The sequence below is a fragment of the Lissotriton helveticus genome, chromosome 3_2, assembly GCF_964261635.1.
Source record: "Lissotriton helveticus chromosome 3_2, aLisHel1.1, whole genome shotgun sequence".
Taxonomy (NCBI): Eukaryota; Metazoa; Chordata; class Amphibia; order Caudata; family Salamandridae; genus Lissotriton; species Lissotriton helveticus.
In genome coordinates this window covers 345,405,816-345,431,521 of record NC_136062.1, presented here as the reverse complement: position 1 = coordinate 345,431,521, position 25,706 = coordinate 345,405,816, and the positions used below count along the sequence as shown (strand labels likewise).

Genomic DNA, 25,706 nt, shown 5'->3' with positions numbered 1-25,706 from the left:
CACAGAAAGATTCATAATTAATAGCGTTTTTCTTCTCGGCGCTGTGGTGTTGTGTCAATAGTTGCTATGAGTTGACTTGCTAATGTCTCTGTGAGTTCTAAATTGTAACACATTGGTTTCTCGATACTCCGCTGCCTGTCTTGGGCCGGACCCTCCGGATGGTTTCCTGCCGGTAAAGAACTCACTTGATTTCCCGAGACCGGCTTTGGAGACTGAGCGAGGCATTTATTCTGCGATGTGCTATCAGGAAGGCTCATATGCACCTCAGCTGCACATATTAATATAAACCTCCCCTGCTCTGAGATTTTATGCTGACTTTAGAAATGGAGCGCAGTTTATTCCAGGCGCTGTTGAGAATTTCCTGTGGTTTCCGCGTCCCTGGTTTTCCATCTCTCTGGCTTGGATGTGAAGCAGGTTGAAAGAAAAATACAATTTTGTTTTTTATTGACATTTTCAGTGCTCTGAGCATGGGTAATAATATCGCTCCATAGCTAAGGTAGGTAGAGAGCACAGAGCTGTGAATCTGGTTGACAGGGAGTATTAGGGGGTGTTTGGAGGGGTGCGGACGAGGCGACTGCTAAATGAACGTAAAACCTAAGAGGCAGTCCGCCTACAAATTATACTAACTATGCAAAGGCTTGTGTTTGCAAGGGGGTTTCACTTCTTTTTGTTTTTCGTTCTGTTTGTCTTTATGTGCTATAGATGTGACTGCCTGCTTGCAAGGCCAATAAAGACTCAATGCTAGTGATGTTAGTGCTGGGAGCCTCGCCTTAGCTAGGCCCCAGCCTAGATCAACTACTTACACTCTCTGCTTCTCATTGAAGCCCTGCTCCTCTTAGGCACCAGGCTGGTATCTTCTGCTTAAACTAGGCCCACTCTAGGCTACCACACTGAGAACACTGCAGGCTCTGACTGACCCATAGCGGGAACACACTTACAACTATATATAGGGTGTAGGTGGTTCCCCTGAACTGCATCTGCGCTAGGTGGACGAGCCCTGTGAGTGCGTTGTCCTGGAAGTGATCCCAAGGCCCCCGAATATATTAAGTTCATTTTATGTTTACATCGTGTATCTGATTCCAGTGCGAGTCACCTTTCGGAAGAAGCAAGTTAATATCAAGCACATTTGCAGTGACGCTTACATAAGGCAAAAAACTTCTGAATGATGGTGTTTACAGAATTAGCGCTAAAGCTTTAATATTTTTCTACATAGCACCCAATAGTCTGCTTCGAAGCGCTGTCAACTTCTGTCAGATAAGAGTAAGTAACTTTCCGAAAGGACTTTGGGGCCATGTCTACAGCTTTATTCTGAAGTTTGGGCGCTAGGAAAAGTTGGTGCTACTTCAGTCAATTCAATTATATATTTCGTGACTATTGTAGTGAAATATCTTCATTTATGTTTTAAACAAAAATACATCATTGTAATGCCAGACCGCCAAAGAAACGACTCATGGCCATTACTAACCCCCACCCTGCCCCCCCTCCTCCCCACGTCACCGCCCAGCCGGTACTCCCACTACCGGCTGCGGCTGTGTAAACATCCGACGACCATGCTGCACTGCTTTGAACCCTCGTCACGGGCGCCCTCTCGTCCCTTTAGCATAGTGCACCAATGGAGAGCCAGCATGAAGTCTGGCTGAACTTCACTGGTCGGCTCACTCTAACTCGTAGCTTGGGCCTGTCCGGAGAAGCCACCCACCTCAGGGACCAGCTGTGGCCAGTGAACGAGCAGCTGGCCTGTGGGGCCATCGATATCGGCTCTAACACCAGCTCTCTGTCTTGGTGAAAACTGTGAAATGCTAAATTCACTTCCTCGCTCCATTCTTCCGGCCATAACCGTAACGAGGAAGAATGCACTCGAGGAATGTAATTGTTGCCCATTCTGAATCCACCCCAGAAGGATGAATGGCGTAGACGGTTTATTCTCCACGCTCTCTCGCAGAAGCGCATGGTGCAGAACACGTCAACCAGGAAACATGCAGGCTCGCCTTACACTCCCCCCTCAGCCCAGCCCTCTAAACTCCACCATAGCCAATAGGTCGCGCTTGTGGGACCGTCTAAGCATTTAGTTATGCAGCACAATTTTCGTGGTTTTATAGTAGTTCCTTCCCCTAGCGTCAGCAATAATTGTTAAATATTGCATCCCCCTAATTAACAGATACCCAGGTATTTAGGGGCTATAAAGGAGAGAATCGGGACTAAGTGGGTATTCTCATCGGGATTCTTAGCAAAGTCAGCACACAAGGCTACTTTGCAAACCTCTGCAAATTAGGGAAAAACACAGTACTTGACAAACTCCCACTGTCTAATTTTTTTAAGGCGATGTCCTAATAAACCCCGGATTTTTTATTTATTTTAAATCCAACACCCTTTGGAGTGCATGTGTCTTCTCACTCTATCCTCTGTATGCTACTCACAGTTCAGGTCTTCCCCCTACCCTCTACATGTGACACCCTGACTCCCCAAAGTTTATAGCTTCCTGTGTCCCTACTATGTGTTATTTATTTATTTTACACGCAGCTAAGTCAGGTCCTACCTCGCTGCTCTCCAAGATGGGTGTCTTACCATCTGAAAATGGTAAACTAACATAGGGGACACCATGTCCTGGTGCATTTGCACACACATATAAGTTTGCAGGTTCCATATTCTATGTCTTTGCTTTTAAATGTGTATATTTATTAAATAATAGGTAGTCCCTGTCACCTGCTACACATTGCACCTAGCATTTTGTGGAAAATTATATTTTGCCTTGTTATATGTGCCTACGTGTTCCCCATCCTATGTTATATGTGCATGATCGATATGCATATATCCCCCTATGATCGATTAAAGACGCAATTATAGTTGTGTCCAACTCTAGTATGTCAGTTTCCAGTTCTCGTGAAAGCAACGAGTATTAGGCCTATGTTGCCACGTTTCACAGTGTGCACGTTAATTCACCGCATTGTCCCCGTTTTCCAGGCCTCAAAAGGGCCCGGACACCAGATTCAAGCTCCAGTCGCCTGAACCTACTCCGAGGAGCGATGCAGCCCCCACCTGCATCCCTGACCCTTCACTTACTTCCTGCCAAGCAGCGCGGTGCCCGGCCTGGCTCTGCCTGCCTGTCTGCCAAGAATATGTTATGCTTCTAGTTATCAGTCCAGCTTTCCTTCTTCGCATTCCTAAGCTACTGAACCGCATAAACAGTTTCAGCTATAGTCTAGTCTTTCTGTCTCCATGTAAGAGAAATACTGTATTAATATTCATAGAATATTCCTAGCACAGGCAATACATGTAGAATATATGCATGCACCAGCCTTAGTGTCAAGTAGCCTTTGCCCTGATAACTTTTAGATTCTATCAACATGTACTCCAAACACCAGATACCAGATATGCTATAGGTACATGTCGTCCTGACACCGCAGACTTTAGTCTCCTCTTCCAGTGCAGAAGTCATAGCCCCCAGTTTTCCCTAGTAACACGTCATTGCCCGTTTGCGCGCACCACTAGGTTAAAGGTCCCAGCTACTCTCAGGTAGCCCCCTCCATGTTTCCGCCCATTCATGACACTTCTATGACGTTTCTCATCACATGTCTACGTGCACGCCCTGTGCACGCCTTCTTCTTCCACCCATGTGTTCTTATCTTACGTTTGTCACAAGTTACGCCTACTGTATGTAATGTAATTGAAATGTCTTACTATATATACACTGCACTGTTAATGAAATGGTGCAGCTGCCTTCCTTCCTACTTTATTTCAGGCTGTCCCGTTCCAGTCCCTTCCCTTTTGCCTGAATAAAGCCTGTTCAACTCGGACACATCGGATCCTGCCTCTTATTTATTGAGCTATCTGTTATTGTTAATATATTCAAAAATAGTACCGGTATTTAATTATTTATTTACCACATAATGGCGCCCGAATAGGGACGAGCCCCTTCCTCACGCACTGGCGATGTACGCAGGTCCCCTGACCCTCTGCAGCCGTGACGGAACTCTACTGCGCACCGGCAGATATTTCTGCTTCAAGTCTCCCTCAGGCCCACGGAGGAGACGGAGACTGCGGTCCGGCATCCAGACAAAGCGGTGTGGAATGCGGTTCGTCCCGACCAGAGCCCAAGCCGAGAGAGCAAGGTCCGAAGTATCCGGAGGCCCACCTGTTTCCGAAGTCCGAAGGTCGTAGTCCGACGTCGTAGCAGTCCAGTCCAGTCCGAGGCCTTCCAGTTTCTGCTTCCCGGTGAGTACCGTCGCGGGGGAAGTATCTAGACAGGATCATTAGTTTGTTCCTGGTCCGTTGGGTTTGGGTACACAGATCCAGTCTGAAGTGTTCACCTAGGTGGATACGGTCCGACGTGTCTCTTTATGGGACCGGTATGTTCTGTACTTTTTTAGCAGTGCATCCAGTAATTCTAGTAAGTTTCGTTCTCGAGAAATTCATGTGTTCTGTTTTCAGTGTATCAGGTAGTATTCTGTTCGAACTGTTATCAATGTATTTTTATGTTGTGGTATGAGAGATTTGTTTGCTATTCTATTACTGTGATTATTGTGTATTGTGTTCCAAGTGTATTACCGAAATGCCTCTGTTCTCGAAATTACGTCAGTTAAAGACCAGAAAAGGGTTACTCGAAGAAGCAGTTCCTGTCCCTCCTAGGGACAGTCCAGGACATTTTATGTATCACAAGCATGGCTTAGATGCCATAATATATCTAGACTTATGGGCGGACTATACTAAGGAACTAGAAGAGAAATATAGATGGCCCGTAGCAGGTACATGGGATGCCGAGTGCATCATGCGAGTAGAAGAAGCATTATGGAAAAAGAAAGCCAGACAGTCCCAGAAAGATGCCATCGAGTTATGGCGCGAAGAATCTCATAAAAGAACCGTAAAAGAATTCAGAAAAACAGAATTAAGTAGGGAATCCTCAGAAAAAGCCCAAGAAAGGGAATTATTAGAAGAAGGTGAACGAGTTAGAGCGGAACAGTCAGACAGACAGAGAAATGCCCTTATTAAAGGTATGTATCCTCTTCTTGCCGAGGGCTTGCCAAAAGCAACCCCGGAAGCACCCTGTAATTTTCCGCCGCCATTAGTCCTGATTAAGCTACGTCACAAACCGACCGCAGCTGACATACTTCTTTCGTCCTATTTGGACGACACAGTCCCAGCCTATGCAAATCCTGTTCCGCCTGCTCCCGTTAATAATGTAATTCCTGTCCCGCCAACTACTGTTCCCGGGGGTCAAGTTCATGTTCCAGTACCCCCGGACCAGCCCACAGTACATGCACCCGTTATGCCAGTCACTCTACCAGCACGTACAGTATTCACCGACGATTCTAGTTTAGGAGTCGTGGGGGGAGGTTCTCCTCGTACCCCGCCTCAACCGAAACGTCTGACGCTACATGACCTAGCGTTACAGCGTACGCCAAAAGTGTCTACATATGTAGATATCATGCGAGTTCTTACTGACTGTCGTTATGATCCAGTTCCAGGCGAGGATCACATGGTCATATATTCATTACGTTTAAGACGGGTTGCCAGCTATCTGGTCACCCTGCCCGATATGGGAGAACATCTAGACAGAATATATCGTTTTATCCGTACAGGAGAGAATCCAGGAAGGATTCACGAAGCCATGGTTCAAAGAAAAGTCGAGACTCAGCTCATGATTTTAAAGTTCCTGATTAACTGTTTAGTAAGAGAGCAAGATTATCCAGAAAAAGATCAAGAAGAACTGAAAGTCCTGACTAGGTGGAGTGACAATATAGCCGATGGAAAACACAAGACACAAGGTTGTATAGAGAGTATGTACAAGAAAATTCGTAAGGAAATCATAAGTATACATGAGAAACGAGAAGCAAAAAGAGCAATCGAGAAAGAGTATGACTCTTCTACTGAAGAGGTAGACAACGAGAATCCCGACAGAATAGCGTATGTAGGTAGAACTAGACTTTCCGACCGACATTCACGCCTAGATTACAAGAAAACTTTTCCTCCTCCAGCACCAGAACAGTGTTCTCTTGAGCAGGTATTCCAAGCTACCGATCACATTCTGAAATCACGAATAGGGTATAGCGAGCTTAGTACAATGCATGAGCAAGAACTAGCCCGATCAGCAGTCCGATGGACTAGTGATTCTACCACGTTTCCAGATCAAATAGTGGCACAAATGTTTCTGAAACTGCCCCCAGCCGAGCAACGTCTGGTGGGCACATATATGATTCAGTACCTCATTACACTGTATGAGGAACAACATTCTGATCCAGGTCCGCTACACGATGTATTGAACGAGTTACTCCAATACAGATGGAAAGGTCTAGGTACCGATTTAATTAGTATCATTCTAGAACAGCGCCACAAATACCGAACGTTTCTGAATCCACATTTTGTTCATGTCTCACCCCCAGAAAGTAAATCATTCTACATAGACAGACAGAATCCGTTACGAGAAGTACATCCAGTCAAGAAAGAGGGTGGTGGTCTAGAACGAGTATTTGTTTACACCCCTATCACGAAAATAGAACTCTTGGAAATGAAAAAGTTAATTCCCAGTCATGATAAAGATCCAGCAGGGTTTCACCGTGAATTAAAGGACATGCTCCGTATGGGAGAATACACGTATCCTGATATCATTAAAATGTTAAAGGTCCTGTTGCCTGCGGGCATATATGAAAAACTCAAAGAAAAAGAATGGGAGGTGGGAGAGAAAAAGATAGATTGGACAGCATTAGAAGCTGAAGATAATACACGAGTACCAGGTACCGGTCTTGGGGATAAAGCTAAAGCTTTGCCCGAATTGTTAATACAAGTTTTGCCAAGATTACTAGCCACGAAAAAGGAAGATTGGGATGCCATCTCAGCCTGTAAACAGAAACAAGACGAAGATACTAGTGATTTTTATTCTAGATTTGAGAAATGTTTCATTATTAATAGTGGTCTGAAAACAAGTAGTGAGTCGTATCCTCATCTTTTTGTTACCAAACTAGTCGAGAATTCAAGTCCACAAGTTAAAAATCGAGTACTGAAAGTCGAAAGTACCTGGCAAGCTAATACTCCGTCACAGATGCTCCAGATGATCCAGTATCACCAGAACAGAATCAGGGAAGAGCAGGAACACGAAAGGAGACGTATGAAAGACACGAAAATGAAAGTATTAGTTGCACAATCTGTTCCACAAGACAGTCAGAAGAGGGGTCCGAATCAAGCCAGTCATCCTGCAGCTCCCGTTAAAGGGACATGCAATTACTGTAAACAGCCAGGTCATTTTATAAACGAATGTGCAGTTCTGAAACACAACATAGCTACTGGTGAGACTAAAGAAAGACCACGTCCGCCTAGACAAGAACAAGTTTCACAGACTTCCCAGCCACCACAGAATGCACAACAGACAGTTACAGTACCGCAGCCTATAGCTGCAACACAGCATGTTACACAGCAGATGTACCAGTATGCACGGTGCTGTATTACCACGAATCCGACAGTACAAATTGCCACCTGAGGCTGTAGCAGCCTTATCCAAAATTATTGACAAACTTATTGCTCAAGGAGTGGTTGTAGAAACTGACTCCAATGTATGTAATTCTCCTATCATTCCAGTCCTGAAACATGCTGATCCAAATGCACCTCCAGTTTATCGATTAGTGATTGACCTTCGAGAACTTAATAAGTGTATTATACCCCAGTACCCAGTGGTCCCAGACATTTCATCACTCTTGACAGCCATTGATTCTGAAGCCACATTCTTTACAGTTATCGATCTCAAGAACGCATTCTTTAGTGTCCCCATTCATCCAGACAGCCAGTTCCTTTTCGGATTCTGTTTAAATGGAAGAAGCTATAAATTCACACAAGCTCCTCAAGGTTTCACAGAAAGTCCTAGCATTTACAGTCAAGCACTTAAAAGACAACTAGACAATATTCACATGCCAACTGACACTGCCCTGCTCCAGTATGTCAATGATCTATTGATCACAGCCCGTTCTGAACGTGATTGCGAACGTGCGTCACTTACAGTCCTGTATTTTCTGGCCGAGATGGGGCACAAGGTGTCCCCTTCCAAATTGCAATTCTATGTCCAGCAAGTGGTCTACGTAGGACACTTACTGTCCAAGAGGGGTAGGCAGTTGACACCAGACCGTATCCAGTTAATAGCACGTCTTCCACAGCCCAAGACACAGAAGGAGGTACGAGCTTTTATCGGCCTCACTTCTTACTGCAGACAATGGATCCCTCAGTACGCATTTCTAGCCAAGCCACTGATACAGTTAACGACACAGGAGGCAGCCGTATCGACTGTCCTCCCTTGGACCCAGGAACATACACTTGTTTTCAATGAGTTAAAGAAAGCCTTATGTAATGCACCTGTTCTAGCAACACCGAACTACAGTAAGCCTTTTACACTTTTTGTCACTGAACGTGATGGTACTGCATTATCTGTTCTCACACAAGATCAAGCAGGACAATACAAGCCTTGTGCTTATTTTTCTAGCACATTAGATCCAGTAGCCCAGGCTCTGCCTGCGTGCCTCAAGTCAGTTGCAGCCACAGCTCTAGCTATTAGACAAAGTGATTCCATAGTGTTAGGACACTCCCTGACAGTACAAGTTCCACACTCCGTGGAAGTTCTTTTAAACAGAACCCAGACTCAGCACTTGACAATTGCACGCTTAACAGGTTACGAACTGACACTGTTCCAGCCACACATAGAAATCAGACGCTGCAACATTTTAAATCCAGCTACACTGTTACCGTCAGTTACTTCAAATCCTGCCACACATGACTGTGTGGAAGTTGTTAACACCATGACAAAGCCAAGACAAGACTTGACAGACATTGCATTACCTGATCCCGACCTGACACTTTATGTGGATGGTTCATGTATGAGAACAAGTACAGGAGAACTAGTAGCCGCGTATGCAGTGACTACTGAAACCGAAGTTATAGAAACACATCGTATAGACACCCTGTCTGCTCAAGCAGCAGAGCTTGTCGCTCTGACCCAAGCCTGCATACGTGCCAAGAACTTGAAAGTAAACATATACACAGATTCACGTTATGCATTCGGAGTCGTACACGACTTTGGAGTGCTCTGGCAAGAAAGAGGTTTTATGACTTCTCATGGAACCAAGATTCAGCATGGCCCCCTCATTCAAGCTCTGTTAGAAGCAATACATTTACCGACAGCTATCGCCATCATGAAGTGCAAGGCACATACGAAAGCCACTGATATCATTTCCCAGGGTAACGATCTAGCAGATCGAACAGCCAAGCTTACAGCTCAGACTCCAGACATTCCAGTTAACACGACACAGACACACATTCCGGATCAGACTACTTGTATGACAGTTAAGGACCCAACACAAAATGTAATAGATATACAGTTACATGCTACTCCCGAAGAAATCAAGAGATGGTCTGAACAAGGAGGGGTCCAGACAGATCAAGGATGGTTGACGAAGGGAAAAGCCACATGGTTTCTCCCCGACTCTATGGTTCAAGTCATTATTAACACCGCACATAGCCCAGCACACTTAGGAGAAAAAGCCATGTTAGACAGTATCCAGAACATCTGGTTCAACAAGCATTTACGAGCAGCAGCCAAACAGAAAGTGCGTACCTGCATGATCTGTTGTCAGTTCAATCCAGGTAAAGGTGTCCCGGTGGAACAAGGTGGATTCCATCCTCCTGACCACCCTTTTGAAGTCCTCCAGATGGATTATATTCAGATGGAGCGATGTCGAGGTTTCAAGTATGTTCTCGTAGTCGTATGCGCTTTGTCCAGGTGGACAGAAGCATATCCAGTCCCAGATTACACAGCTGCGACCACTGCCAGGCAGTTGGTTCGTGAGTTCTTTCCCCGCTATGGATTACCTAGGGTCGTGTATTCAGATAACGGCCAGCCATTCTCATCCGAGCTCATGAAACAAGTTTCCCTACTGTTAGGGTACCAGTGGAAGTTCCATTGTGTACGCCATCCTGAAGCAGCCGGTCTCGTAGAGAGACATAACCAGACTCTGAAAATCCGAATTTCTAAAGTGTGTGCAGAGAAAGGTGTAGATTGGATAGTAGCATTGCCAGTCGCCCTTTTTTATATGAGAATGGTCGCTCACTCCCGTTCAGGTCTATCTCCCTATGAGATAGTGTTTGGTCGTCCCCCCAATATGTGGGGTACACCTAGACCCCGTACCATTACCGATGTTGACAGTAATATGCTGACAGATTACCTTGCCTCCTTGATGTCTGCACTACAATCTTGTCGTTCACAGGTTGCCGCTGCATTTCCAGACAACACCGACGTGAAACCGCATGAAGTCGTCCCGGGTGACTTTGTACTTATAAGGAATTTTGATCGTTCAAGTCCGCTGGAGCCCCGTTGGAAGGAGCCCCGTCTTGTTCTTCTCACCACCCGGACAGCAGTGAAGATTGAAAACCGAAAAGGGTGGCTACACGCCAGCCATGTGAAAAAGTTCCATGGACTTAAAGCTAAAACTTTTCTCAAGGACTGCCCCGTTCTCAAGGACTGCCCAGAAACTGAATCTAAACTTCCCCTGATAGAGAAAACTCCGCAGCAAGAGTATAAATCCAAGTTGAGGTCTAGTAAGTCAGCCAGTTTAATTGTCTAAGTCCCTCTCGGGTGAAACGGTTAGACAGGTTCCTGACATGTATAAGACAGACCCACACAGTGAGAGAGTTAGTCAAAACTCTAAGAGAATACGCTATCGAAAGAATCTTTGCAGCCGATGTATAGTTACTCTGTTCTTTTTATTATTTTTGAGTCTTATGGTTACATGCATAAGTTATGCTTTACATTTATGTTTTCCTATTTCACATGTACATATGTTTTCTAATGCTACAGTAGAGCACACATTTAGTGACCTGCCTCCTCACGAGTTATCCTATCGTCTTGCTATGCGTAATAATACTTTTATCCGAATGCTGCACTATTCACACCAGACCAGCAATGCCACTAATTGTTGGGTGTGTGGTCGACTCCCCCCTTTCCAGACACCGAAGGGAGTTCTGCCACTTTTTCCTTGTCCGTTTTCACATAATGGTTCGTGTGGAGCATGGTCCACGTTAACGTCATCCTCAACTGATATGTCCCTTCTGAATAGAACATGTTTCCCAGACAAGGAAGGTCTTTCCCATAGAACAGGGTTAGATCTAGAAAATGAAGTATATGATTTAGGTAATTATTCCTCGAATTTCATGGTTCTGAATGTTCAGTCCGATACTACTCCAGATTTGCCTGCTATTTCAGTTCTACCAGTCAAAGGCGAATTATGTGTCAGAAAGAATGGTTCAGTACATGTAGGACACAGTGATTGTACTACTATGGTCGAGTATAGTGACAGTGGGAAATCTATTTTTAAAGCCTCACGTCATTCTTATTTTGTGTGTGGTCAGACCGCATATGTTCGTCTGCCCCTCGATTGGTATGGAACATGTTACATTGCCTTCCTACTGCCACCGGTTTTTCTAGCCCCATCCGATTATCACAGAAACACACATCTAGTACACGTTAGACATAGAAGGGAGACTGAGTCCCCAATTGTCGATCAAACTGAAACTGCCCTAGAACAATATCAAGATTTCAATAAAGGTTTCTTTTTCTTTATAGGTCCTGTCCAGAATAGTACGTTAATACGTAGGTTAACCAGAACCCTTGAAGCAGTAGTGAATGAGACTACTTCTGCTCTAGGTAATTTAACTGAAGAGCAATCTGCTATTAGATTTGTCGTGCTCCAAAATCGTCTCGTTCTTGACGTCATACTGGCCGATAGAGGAGGAGCATGTAGAGTCATCGGATCTAGTTGCTGCATTTTCATTCCTAATAACCCACCGTCTGTTTATTCAGCTATAACCAGACTTCATAAAATTGCCCATCAGTTACACCAGAATCCAGGCACCTGGACATGGTCCGGTTGGCTCTGGAGTATCATATCTGCCTGGGGATGGAAAGTATTGTCATTCCTAGGTATAGCAGTAATGATCATATTCAGTTGCTGCCTTTGTTTACAATGTGGCCCTGCGATTTGCGGCATGTGTGCTACCTCTTGTATTCCTAGTCCTAAGTCCCGTTCCAAGACAATTCGAGACGAGCAAATGATGCTATATGAACAGATAGATGGTATCATGAATATTGATGTTTCCTGATGGAAACGTAGGGCACAAGGAGGGAATGTGGAAAATTATATTTTGCCTTGTTATATGTGCCTACGTGTTCCCCATCCTATGTTATATGTGCATGATCGATATGCATATATCCCCCTATGATCGATTAAAGACGCAATTATAGTTGTGTCCAACTCTAGTAAGTCAGTTTCCAGTTCTCGTGAAAGCAACGAGTATTAGGCCTATGTTGCCACGTTTCACAGTGTGTACGTTAATTCACCGCATTGTCCCCGTTTTCCAGTCCTCAAAAGGGCCCGGACACCAGATTCAAGCTCCAGTCTCCTGATCCTACTCCGAGGAGCGATGCAGCCCCCACCTGCATCCCTGACCCTTCACTTACTTCCTGCCAAGCAGCGCGGTGCCCGGCCTGGCTCTGCCTGCCTGTCTGCCAAGAATATGTTATGCTTCTAGTTATCAGTCCAGCTTTCCTTCTTCGCATTCCTAAGCTACTGAACCGCATAAACAGTTTCAGCTATAGTCTAGTCTTTCTGTCTCCATGTAAGAGAAATACTGTATTAATATTCATAGAATATTCCTAGCACACGCAATACATGTAGAATATATGCATGCACCAGCCTTAGTGTCAGGTAGCCTTTGCCCTGATAACTTTTAGATTCTATCAACATGTACTCCAAACACCAGATACCAGATATGCTATAGGTACATGTCGTCCTGACACCGCAGACTTTAGTCTCCTCTTCCAGTGCAGAAGTCATAGCCCCCAGTTTTCCCTAGTAACACGTCATTGCCCGTTTGCGCGCACCACTAGGTTAAAGGTCCCAGCTGCTCTCAGGTAGCCCCCTCCATGTTTCCGCCCATTCATGACACTTCTATGACGTTTCTCATCACATGTCTACGTGCACGCCCTGTGCACGCCTTCTTCTTCCACCCATGTGTTCTTATCTTACGTTTGTCACAAGTTACGCCTACTGTATGTAATGTAATTGAAATGTCTTACTATATATACACTGCACTGTTAATGAAATGGTGCAGCTGCCTTCCTTCCTACTTTATTTCAGGCTGTCCCGTTCCAGTCCCTTCCCTTTTGCCTGAATAAAGCCTGTTCAACTCGGTCACATCGGATCCTGCCTCTTATTTATTGAGCTATCTGTTATTGTTAATATATTCAAAAATAGTACCGGTATTTAATTATTTATTTACCACAATTTTGAGAATCTTTTTTTGTATTTGTATTAATCCATTCACACCCTTTACGTTAATGTAGCCATAGCTTTACTGTATATTTGCTATAAAAGCACACATTATGATATACTGTGCACTCTTTTCCTTTAAATAATCACTCCAGTGCAACAGAAACAAAATTGCCATTTACAATGCTAATGGCTCCAACTCCAACAAATGCGAGACCTATTGCATTGCAAATGCTTGTTTTGGGATTTTTTCATCACCACCTAAGCTGAGAGCCCTTTTCCTCAAAACCTCCACGAATCTGATACTTTCTTGCCGTTGGGTGTTTTTTTTCTTGGTGGGAAATGTAAAATATTTGGATGATGCACCAAACATTTGGACTTTATAGGTGTTTCTTGCATTTGGCATGGCCACAGTCACGTCACACTTTCTTACCCATTTATCAGCCTAATGTAGTACCCCAATGCAGTGCAGAGGTAGAGCAACATGTAACATACACAATAATGTGCATAATGTTTGTAAACGAGGGCTTGAATAAACAAAAGGTACCTATTTGTGGTTTGAAGAAAACAACAAACACACACAGCGTTGCTTCTTGCACAGACAGGGGTCAAGCCTCTCACCACACAGCTGTGTCATCTGTCTACTTTGCATACATGCCTATGTTAGAGTTAATTATTTCTATTTGCTTATTTGCATTTGATGTAGCGCAGACAAGACCTGAGTGAATGTCACACCCCTTTATATCATATCAGTTACACATATAATCCCTTTAATTTTGTCACACTATATTTTGCTGGGGTCTCAGGTTACTACCAAGCAGAAGTAGATTGTGGATTTGTGCTAAAAATTCTTTTTAGTCCAACGCGTGACAAAAACTGTATGAGGCATTTGTCTAGTGAGATCCCCTGCCTCTCCAAGCCATTTACCACCGAAGGCCTTGGAGTTTCATCGATCCTACCTAGTCTCACCTATTGCTCGCGTTGTCAGGGGCGAGGAAATCCATGTAGTGCTCAAATGACGTATCTTCTCAGCATCTCATCAGTTAGAGGCAAACTCTTGAAATAGATTCAAATGTTTGTTAAGGTTTTAGACTTCCTCGTAGATCAGGAGAATAGAAAGGTGTGAGGTGGTAAGCTCAAACACTGATTGGCTCCTGTTTTGGCATACTATGCAAGCTAAAAAAAAATTCTCCCCTTGTTGTCATCGGACACTAGGAAGATCGTGGTTCAGGCTTTAGTGACTTCAAAATTGGATTAAGCAAATGGCCTTTACTTAGGCCTACCTGACTATCTCATTCAGTGTCTACAAGTGGTGAGGAACGCAGCGGCCAGAGCGATCCTTAGACCAAAGCCTAGATCTCACATGACTCCTATTCTCAAATCTCTGCACTGGCTCCAAATGAAAGAAAGAATTAAGTTTAAAGCCATGGTGATATTCTTTAAAGCATTCCACGGCCTAGGCGCTAAGTACCTTAAGAAGTGTGTTATCCGCTACATTCCAAATAGGACCTTAAGATCCTCTACTGTAGACCTTGCACGCTTCCCCAAAATACGCTAAGCGTGCTTAGGATGGAGATCCTTTGGTTTCTCAATGCACAAACATGGAACAGCCTACCCGCCTCATTCAGAGCCTCAGCTGACCTGGCAATGTTCAGAAAACATCTTAAAACCTGGCTTTTCAAGAATTAGTCTTAGCTTAGTATTCTGCCACTATGTCCACCTTAGCACTGATGTCCATCTTAGCTCCAGGAAAGAAAATGAGTAATACATTTTCTTTTTTTATTTATTAGCAGGCAAATAAAGAAAAACTAAAATATATTAAAACAGCAAAAACATAAACTTATACTTTCGAGTTCTCTTTCTTCACAGAACCAACATCAATGGCATTACCTAATAAAGCAAACTATATGAAATTCCAGAGAGGCAAGAATGCTAAAGCATGCTGACTACCTTTATTGTAAGGATAGGTTATGTGAGCACAGGAGCCATTGGAGGTGCATCGAGTACTTTTCATCCCATTGCACAGACAGAGCGGTTACTCTGGAAGACACTGTAGGTAGGACAACTGAGCATGACTACTCTGCCTCTGCAATGGAGATCGTAGTACGTGAAAACATTCAAACAATTACTTCCATCCACCTCCAAGGAACCATGTGGCTCCATTTTGAGACAGGTATCTGAAACCATTCCCATGCATATAGCCAGTAGTATTCCCAAAATTCCCAATATTAGGAGAATGGTACAAAGACAAAAACAGGCATGTAATACCCAGCGAATAGCACCACATACTTATTCTGACATTAATATCCCCCTGAATAAACTATCACTTTCTCTGAAGAACCTTTTTAACTGCATGACAATGAAAACCCTCAAAAAGAATTCTAATAGTTAGCACAAACCATAAACTTTTAACACTTGAAAATAGTGACATTTGGATAATGGATATTACGTTTAAATCAACACCCCATACATTTGCCCACTTTTACTCTATTCATGCTAACATAAATAACCCAACTGTTCCATTAGTCCATAGTTTACTCCCTGATAAGCAATCCTCTATATACATTGAATTATTAAAAGTTGTAAAATCAAAACAATGATTAAAAGTCCTAGAAAAGTAAACATTTATCAATGACAAATACTATTACCAAAATGTAAAACTCCACTCAAATTCAAGTATGTTGTTTTCAATTTTCTCAGGCATATTGGTGTAAAATCCCAAAATCATCTTTAGTTGAGGATTACTTATCAAACAGTAAACTTCATTTTGAATTAAGAAAAAACTACTTGCCTTATGCTTTGTACCTCCTCACAGTGTAGACAATTGCTACACAGCAGTTTCTGAATCACAATATTTTACAAAAAATGAAGAGAAATTTGGTGCCACCACTAAATTATTCTAAATATACGTTGATTGGCCATCTAAGCATGTCAGGTACAGGAGGAAGCCAAGATTTCCCATTGAATGGTGGAAATGTTGCATGACCTGCTCAGAGGGAGGTAAAAAGATATAACCTGTATAATTTTTTGGGGCAAATTCTGAAGAAGGAACAAAGGGCAGTCAGACTGTCCCCAACAGGTCATCGGTTGCGGTCTGACTGCCGACAGCTCTTCAGTCAGACTGCTGGATTACAATCCAGGTGGTTGCACCCACTGTGGTTGGGGAAGACCGCTCCTTCCACCAGGATCACTGATCCTGACGGGGTGGTGGTCAGAATCATATTCCAGAATGGCAGCAGTACCAAGGCAGACCCCACTGTCTGGATTACGATATATCTTTCTGACAGCCTTTTCATGTTGGGAGCACTACCATGAAAATGCTGTTGGAAACAGAATTTGGGGTACCCCAAACACGGTCCGTCTGTCATGGGCCACTGCAAAGTGGTTTTTAGGGCACATGTAGTGGCTCCAATCACGTTGGTGGACAACATGGTGCATAGCACACAGTGCATGAAAGTGCAATATTTCCCTAAATTACTTGCCTGTTTTAACAATTGTGTACAATTCAATTGCCATTTTTCATTTTTTTACCAAATTAAAATGATTGTGAGTTCCTACCTGTAGTTGTCTTTTTTCTTGGCGACTTTTTCAAACAACGTGTCACCAAGAGTCAACAGTACTCCAATAATCTATATATGTACAAATTAGCATCGACAGACAAAAAAGAATCTAAAAAAGCATTGTTTTAAAAGCAAAACCATCACCTGCAACTCAATTATTAGAAATATATGGATTTTGAGTCTAAAAATGCAGTTTGAAAATGCAAAAGCAGTAAAAAAATATTTTTATGTAACAATAGCCAAAAAAAAATCCATATTCCAAAACCAAAATGATTACCCAAAAAAATCAGTAGGAATACAGAAATGTGGATGGAAAAATAGCAAAAAGCAACATCCATATTGGAAACTCTGTTAATAAAAACAAAACCTTAAAAAATTGACACTGTTTCCAAATCGATACATATCCCAAAAATAACGCTCTAGAACTGGATTAAATACATCCATCTTCCTTCTGCAGCCACATGATCTGCATTCCAAGAAGACTCCAAATATTCTAAAAACAAGTAGCCCAAAAAGTTGCTTTTATTTCATATAAGTTTTTAAAAGATTGCAATGCTATCTTTTAACTTTTCTAAACTTACTTACTTTGGAAAAAAACAACCATCGCTATGTAAGCAGGTGAACACAACCTACATAGGATTAGAAAATAGATAAAAACGACTAAAGGATACAACGTATCTCTATATACCATCTAACTATTTCCTCTGTACCTTGAAAATAAACTTTGTCATCTATATACTTAGTAATGTAAAGTTTTGTTCTTACCTGACCGCAGCTCTTCCTTGCTTCCGATCTTGACCAAGACAGGCCACTGTCTGTAGAAACATATGTTCAACCGCGAGTATCAAGCACAAAACTAAAAACTAAAAATGGACAATATTTTCCATTGAACTTAATGGTAAATCCTGGGAATTTTTTTTATAAAATGTAAAAAAAAAATGTTACAGGTTAGAAACTAATGTTTTTTATATTTATGTAAAATGTTATTGAATAACTATTTATTTGTTTTGATTTTCATACTATGTCTAAATAAATATTATACCTTTTTATTAATTACATTTTTCCATATAATGTATTAAAATGTAACATGCCATTTAATATTTTTTAAATTAATAAATAATATTTTAATATTTAGATAATATAGATTTGTATTTCATTAAAATTAATATTTAATAGACTTCTATTTCCACTTACATAATTTAACTTTACTTATTAATATTCAGCTACTACAATTAATACCTGAGTATAAATACACATCCCTAGCCAATACCCCTATATCCCTTGTATACCATCCCTAATTACTAATGTTGCAATTGTATAAAATAATGTAAAATTATTATTAATTTACAACAATTACCATTCATAAATGTTAATACTAAAGTACTAAATTGAATACCCGAGTATTAATACACTTCCCCACCCAATACCCCTATATCCCTTGCATTCCATCTCTATAAATGAAGGGCCTGATTATGATTGGTGGTCTGGCGGTGAACCGCCACACCGGGGCCTTGCTGCAAGACTGCCAAAGCCATACACACCACACCACCAAACTGTGAGTTTAATCTTGGTCTGGTTGGCGGTGCTTTGGTTGTCCCACAGCGGTGCCGTTCTAAGGCTCATATCTGACTCTTAGAAAGGCACAGCAATGTGTTAAAGCATGTTCCTGAATGGCATGGACTGTGCAGTTCATGCCATGCAAGAACAGGGGGTGCATAGGGTGGATACTGACATGGCACACCATGGACCAAAGGCAATAAGGAGCCCTTTACGGCCCCCTTTGTTTCACACCACCACCCTTTTCTTCATAGCAGGCTCACCACAATGAAAAGGATCACAGTGAAGAAACTCATAATATGCTTGGCGGTGCAGCAGTGGGACTGCCGGCATGTTGCAGCGTCACACGATTGCAACATTGCAGTGGAATCACAGATCCCTGGCAGTTGCAGCTGTCCTTTGTTGGTCCGACTCTCAAACTTATGAGAGGGTGGTCGGACTGCCAGTGCGGCAGTGCCCACCCGCCACCAATCCACAGCAGTCTGTAGGACCACCATAGTCATAATTAAGCCCTAATTTTGCGACTTTATAAAATAATGTAAAATTATTATTAATTTACAATAATCACAATTTATAAATATTAATACAAAGTACTCAAATTAACCATAGAGTATTAATACATTTCCCTACCCAATACCCGTATATCCCTTGCATCCTATGCCTAAATATTAATTTTGCAATTTAATAAAACAATGTCAAATGTAAAATTAATAAATAGTTTACAATTACAATTCAGAGAAATTAATACAAATGTATTACAATTGATACCTGAGTATTAATAAACTTCTCCACCAAATACCACATATCCCTTGCATCCCATCCCCAAATACAAATTTTACAATTTTATAAAATAATGAAAAATTGTACATTATTATTAATTTAACAATTACAATTCATAAATAATAATGCTGAAGTATTACAATTAATGCCTGACTTCCCACCCAATATTCCTATATCCTTCGCATCCCGTACCTAAATACTAATATTTCATTTTTATAAAATATTGGAAAGTTTAAAATTATTATTAATTTACAACAATTACAATTCATAAAAATAAATACTAAAGTATTAACACCAACACCTGAGTATTAATATACTTCAACACCAAATACCCCTATACCCCTTGCATGCCATCCCTAAATACGAATTTTGTAATTTAATAAGGTAATTTCCAATTTATAAGAATTATTAATATACAACATTTACAATTCATAAATTAGAATACTAAAGTATTATAAAATACCCAAGTATTAATACACTTCCCCATGTAATACCCTATATCGCTTGCCTTTATTCTCTAAACCTGATTATAATTTCAAAAATATATATACATAAATATCTGAGTATTACTACATTTCCCCACCTAATAACCAAATATCACTTACATCACGTCCCTAAAAGTTATCATTAAAAAAAATACAAAAATAATTATAAAATGTATATTTGCCAAATACCTATAATATATACTTACTAATATACTTACCCATATAATTATGTATTGATGCTTTGTAAAGATACTTGTGGTAATGCCACTAGTAGTAAAACACATAAGTAGTAATGACACTAGTGGTAAATAAATGGGTAGTAATGAGAGTAGTGGTACATACATGCATGCTAAATATCTAAATCTAAACATTTGTGAAAACTCATGAGTGTTAATAACACTATTGGTAAATACATAGGGCCTGATTATGACTTTTTGCTGGGCGGGGACGGCTCGCCCGCCACCGCCGCATCCCACACCACCAAGAGTCGCTGTCACTCCCCATATTATAAGTAATTGCGTGGTCGGGCAGGGGGCATGGCGTTTACTGTGAGAGTGCCTCTTTCAAAGGTGTAGGTGCCTTTGAAAAAGCCACCACAATGCGAATCCCACACAGGTTCCTGCATAGCAAGGACTGTGAAGTCCATGCCATGCAGATACTGGAGCTATAGCACACCGAGGGGTAAATGTTGTGCCCTCCTGCACCCATCCGCAGGCTGAGGGGGCACAGAGGGCCCTGTAGGGCCCCCTTTGTTTCAGCACCACTATCCTTTTCGTGGAGGATAATGCTGGTGGTCCTGAAACTTGCAATTTGCACGGCATTGCAGCAGTAGCACCACCTGCATCTTTCAATGACCTTGACCGCTGTGCCACCACCAGGAAACGGCCAATTACGGTCCGATCGCCAAACTCATAATAGGGCGGTCGGACTGCTCGTGCAGCGGTGGCTGGATTGCCACCGCCACACCACCATGGTCTGGTGGTCCCAGACTACCAGACTCGTCATAATTAGGCCCTTAGTAGCTGTAAAACCTTGAGTGGTATAGACTAAAGCATGTTTACAACTTTATTGTAGAAGTGCATCCTGTTATGAACTGCGTTTTAAATGCTGTTCCCCCCCTGATGTTGTGTGATGTTGACCATCCTGGAATAAAGCCAGCTTGATCTGGAAGGGCCTGTTGGGGAATTTATAGTATTAATCTATTAGCTAGTATTTGCCGAAACATTTTCGGATTGGTGTTTATTAAGGAAAGTGGTCTGTAGTGGTCATGCTGTGTGGGTGACCTACTGTGTTTTAGGAGCATGACAGTTGTGGATAGGTATAGGTAAGGACCCCACTGTGGAAATTAGAAACCAATTGTTTGAAGTCATCCAAAAAGGCTTTGACGAAGGATTTGTTGGACCCAAGGAATTATCATTCCTACAGAACAAGAACCCTCGAACTCCGGTATTCTATGCCCTTCCAAAACTGCACAAAGATGAGCATAATCCACCAGGCCGCCCCATAATATCGGGTTGCGATTCTCTCTTTGAACCGGTGGCTAAATATATCGATTTTTTCCTAAAACCTTTCATCGATATGATTCCAGCCCATTTGCAAGACACCACCTCATTTCTAAATCGACTAGCCAACACTACCTTCGACCGTAGAACCCAGTTATTGGTTACCCTTGATGTAGTGTCGTTGTACACACAAATCCCACAAGATCAGGCTCTGGAAACCATGACTTTTTTCTTGAATAGTCGAGAAAGACCAGTAAGGGTCCCCACTGAATTCATACTGGATTTATCCCGATTTGCACTGCAGAAGAATTTTTTCACATTCGACTGTGAGTTTTTCTTCCAAACAAAAGGGGTAGCTATGGGCTGCCCCTTTGCTCCAGAGCTGGCCATAATGTTTATGGGATTATATGAAGAGAAATTCATATACAACAACAATCCTTACAGTTCTCGCATCACCAATTATATGCGGTATATTGACGACGTTTTCCTGACCTGGACTGGCAACCAGGAAGAATTGAGCCAATTCATCGAATGGCTGAACTCAAGATCCATTGATATTCAATTTTCAGCTACAGCTTCCAATGAGTCCTTAACATTTTTGGACGTTAAAGTGGAATCCACAACACAGGGACTTACTACTACCCTATTTCGAAAACCATCTGATAGAAATAAGGCGTTACATTATACCAGCAACCATCCGCGCAATTTGAAACAAAAGCTTCCTTATGGACAATTTTTACGAATTCGTCGTAACTGTTCAAATAAGGAAGAATACTTCAAACATGCTGGCGAGCTGAAAGAACGTCTCATGCAAAGGGGTTACCCCAAAAAACTTTTAAGGAACTCCCTTAAAAGAGCCTGGTGGACTCCTAGAGAAACCCTATTGGAAAAGAAAGTCAAAAAAGATCTCAAAAGACTTGTATGCGTTACCACATTCTGCCCAGCAGCTAATCCATACAAAAAACTGATCCTTTCCAATTGGCATTTACTCAAAGATCTCCATGAGGACTTCGTGTCCCCCCCTCTGTTTGCTTACAAAAAAGAAAAGAGCATAGCCAATCATGTAATCAGAGCTGCCCTCCCTACAACTAAGGCACCAACTTTGCAAAGCCTATTCGGACTCCCACCAACCAAGGGCCACCACAAGTGCGGAACTTGCACTTGTTGCAATGAAACTATTGAAGAATCTGTTTTTAGTATTAATAACATCTATTGGAAACATGAAACGTTTACAAATTGCAAAAGCAAAAATGTAGTTTATGCCATTGTTTGCCCGTGCCCTTTGGTGTATATTGGTAAAACTACACAGGAAGTCCGACACAGGATCACCCAGCACAAATCTAGGATCAGGAAAGGGGTTGAAAATGCCCCACTGGTCAACCATTGGTCCAGGATGAAACATGAGCAATCTGACCTGAAATGGACAGTACTCTCAAAAATCGAGAAGGATCCGAGAGGAGGAGACGTGGACGCGAGATTGTCCCAACGTGAGGCTTTGCTCATCATGAAATTTAACACAGCGTCCAAAGGCCTTAATGAGATTGCTGAAATTTACAGAAATTCCAGCTAAATCTTTTTGCCAAATTTCGGCTCAGTGCAGATACCTTTAGGTATCCTTCAAATTTGTAGTTTCTGGCGGAATCTAAAAACTACAAGTCCCATACTGCCATGGGGCTATTTAACAGGAAGTTGCCCTTCCAACCGGCAGCGTTTTCTCCGCCACTCGCATTTTGGAAACAAGGACAGACGCCTGTTCTCCATCGGTACGTCCCCAGACTCACGTCACAGCTAGATAACCCCGCAAGTGTTATTCACCACTTAGACTTATGCCCCCCTTCGTTCTTTTTTCAGAAAATTGTACACCGTCCCCCAGAACGAAGGACAAGCAGGGACCCTCCGGCAAGCTTTAAGCCGGATGAAGCGCAGGTAAGAACCCCGCTCAGGGAAACAAAGTTTGGATGAGTTATAGTGAATGCTTGATATTAAAACCGCACACGTATTTCTTTTTGATTCTAGCCACTGTCAGCATTCTACTTTTTACCATCTTGATCTGCCGCTTTTTGAATATTGATGACTCTTTGGTCCATTGGCTAAGGTAGGATGTGGTTCCCACTGGGTTTTTGAGTCTCTCATTCTTAATCGTGTCTGAACACTCCCCCCTAAGTTCGTTTCTTTTTATTTTTGCAGAACCCTTTGGTCCTGAGGAGAACCCCCCTAACAAGTGGGGTTCAAAACGCGTCGACCACTCTACCCCCGTATTTGGTCCTTATTTGCTGTTTTAAAGATAGAACATCTTTAAGTTTGTTGTGAGAATGACTCTCCCCGTGTAAATATACTTAAAGGACTGTAAAAACTGCATTATCCCAAGGGATTCTCTCCAATTTATGTTTGACCAATACGTGGTTCCATTTGGATTTTCTTGTTTCTTTTTGTTCACTGATTACGGTGTTTTATGTATGAATGTTTGTGTATGACTGGACGGCCATGATTGATTGAATGTCTGAAATATTCATGTTTTGTATTTACTGTATATATGAAACTGTTTGCTTCTCCTTGCACTCATAAAAAACTAAGTAAAAAATAATTTGAAAGAGAATAAATCTTGATACATTGCTAAAGAAATCAAACCCCTATTGTTCCCCCCAGTTTTGTGGGCTAACTTTGTCTCAGCATTGGCGCTCGTGTTGTTTTTCTACTGTGTTTTAGGAGCATGACAGTTGTGGTCTCCCTGAGGCATGGAAGGAGGAGTCCCTGTAGGGCTTCCTAAAAGACCTCAAGGAACCCCAGTGTCAACATGGGGGCAAAACTCTTGTAAAATTCAGAAGGAAATTCATATTTGCCATGAATTTTGCAAGTGGGGATAGCAGAAACAGCTAAAGTGATGTTGTCTAATATGATGAGTTCTGCCAGAAATTTTCTTTGGGGTACCTTGAACCAGGCTAGGGCCACACGGTCTAGGTACACTCTACATTCTGCTTACGTCGACGGCATGTTGTCTAAGTGATAGAGAGAGCTTCATGAGTCCTCCTTCAGGTCTGTAATGGTCTGGTTGGATAGTGGAGGGTGCATCATGAATGCAAGCATTCAGCTTGGCCGATCTGCTCCTCTATATGATCTTGTGCTGGCATGTTCATGTAGATGCTTAAGTGCCAGCTCAACCTCTTTAAATTCAGAGAGTATGGTGCAAATGTCCACCAATGTTATTGTATTTAGCCCATTCATGTACTCTCGTTCAAGGATGCAGATATCTTGCTCCAAATTATTTAAACTGTCCCAGAATTCTGTTTTGATATTCACCCCCCCACTCATCTATGCTTTATATTTTGTCCGGAGGAGGCCCAGGAATTGGACTAATGTTTCATTGATCCAGAAAAAGATCTGGATCTCTTCTTATATATACCTCCCTTTAAAAGGTACGATCTAGCAGTGCTAATGGGGGAAGGCACCAGTTAAATGCCATATGCTTGGACGCAGGTGTTTTGATTGTTCAGATCTACGGGGAGTGATCTGAGAGTGTACATGGGTGATGTGCTGTACATTTTCTCCAACTGCAATTGTCTAGTGAGCCAAGCCAGTAGTCAAACCTAGCCCAGGAATCGTTGTCTATCAAGAAACTGGTGCCCTTCCTAATGTCCGGGTGGTGGTGCTGCCATAGGTCCAGTAGATTATGTGTATTCATAATATGATGTAGGGTAATTGCTGCAGCACGGTGTGTGGTATGTGTGTATCTGCATGCGTGAACAGTCAGTGTATTTGTACACAATATCAAGCTGCGCTAGAGGGCCATACATGTTTGCCAAACCAACTTAAAGAAATCGGGATGATCAATTTTGGGACCATAAGTGTTGATGTTGGTCACATCTACATTGCCCACCCAGGCTTGCACCAAATTGTACCTGCACCGCATTTTATTCTTCTCCTGCGGTTAGGTGAAGGGGAGCTGTAATGCACCAAGAAGGCTTTGCTTCGTGTATAGGTTTAGTAGTTAGCTCAGGAAGTATGGCTACTACATCATGAGGCGAATGTCAAGGGTCTTTGCGCACTCATGTGTGTCTCCTGCAGGAGGGCTGTGCCAATTTTGAGGCGCTCAAGATATGCCAGCAAAGCTCTGGCCTTCCTAGGGATGTAGAAGTTGCGGACAATACATTTTAGGAACTAAATAGTCTGAGGCATATTAAGTTGTGGGCCCATGCATGGCAGATAGAATCAAGTGAGAAATGTAAAACCACTTCCCATTTCCAGGAACGTAATGCCTTTCAAGTGTGTTTTGCAAGTACTAGGCTAAATGTTGCTAGTGTTTCAATGTTAGCTATGAATTTATTTGACACTGTTACCGTGGTCCCTCCCCACCACCAACACCAGCCACTGAATACCCATACTTGTTGGACTAAACAACCAAAACAAAGTATCACATATACTTTACACAATCTCATTGGTATCAGTCAGTATCTCTTGGTATCAAAAATATTACAACCATCAAGTTGGTACCCTCCTACGGTCCTATGTCCACCATCTGGGCATGGTCAG

General features: G+C 42.3%; 1 protein-coding gene across 1 annotated transcript in view; it reads left to right on the top strand.

Moving 5' to 3' along the window:
- SLC17A6 (solute carrier family 17 member 6) overlaps window positions 1-25,706 on the top strand; it is a 355,936-nt gene that overhangs the window by 178,510 nt on the left and 151,720 nt on the right. The window lies entirely within an intron of this gene.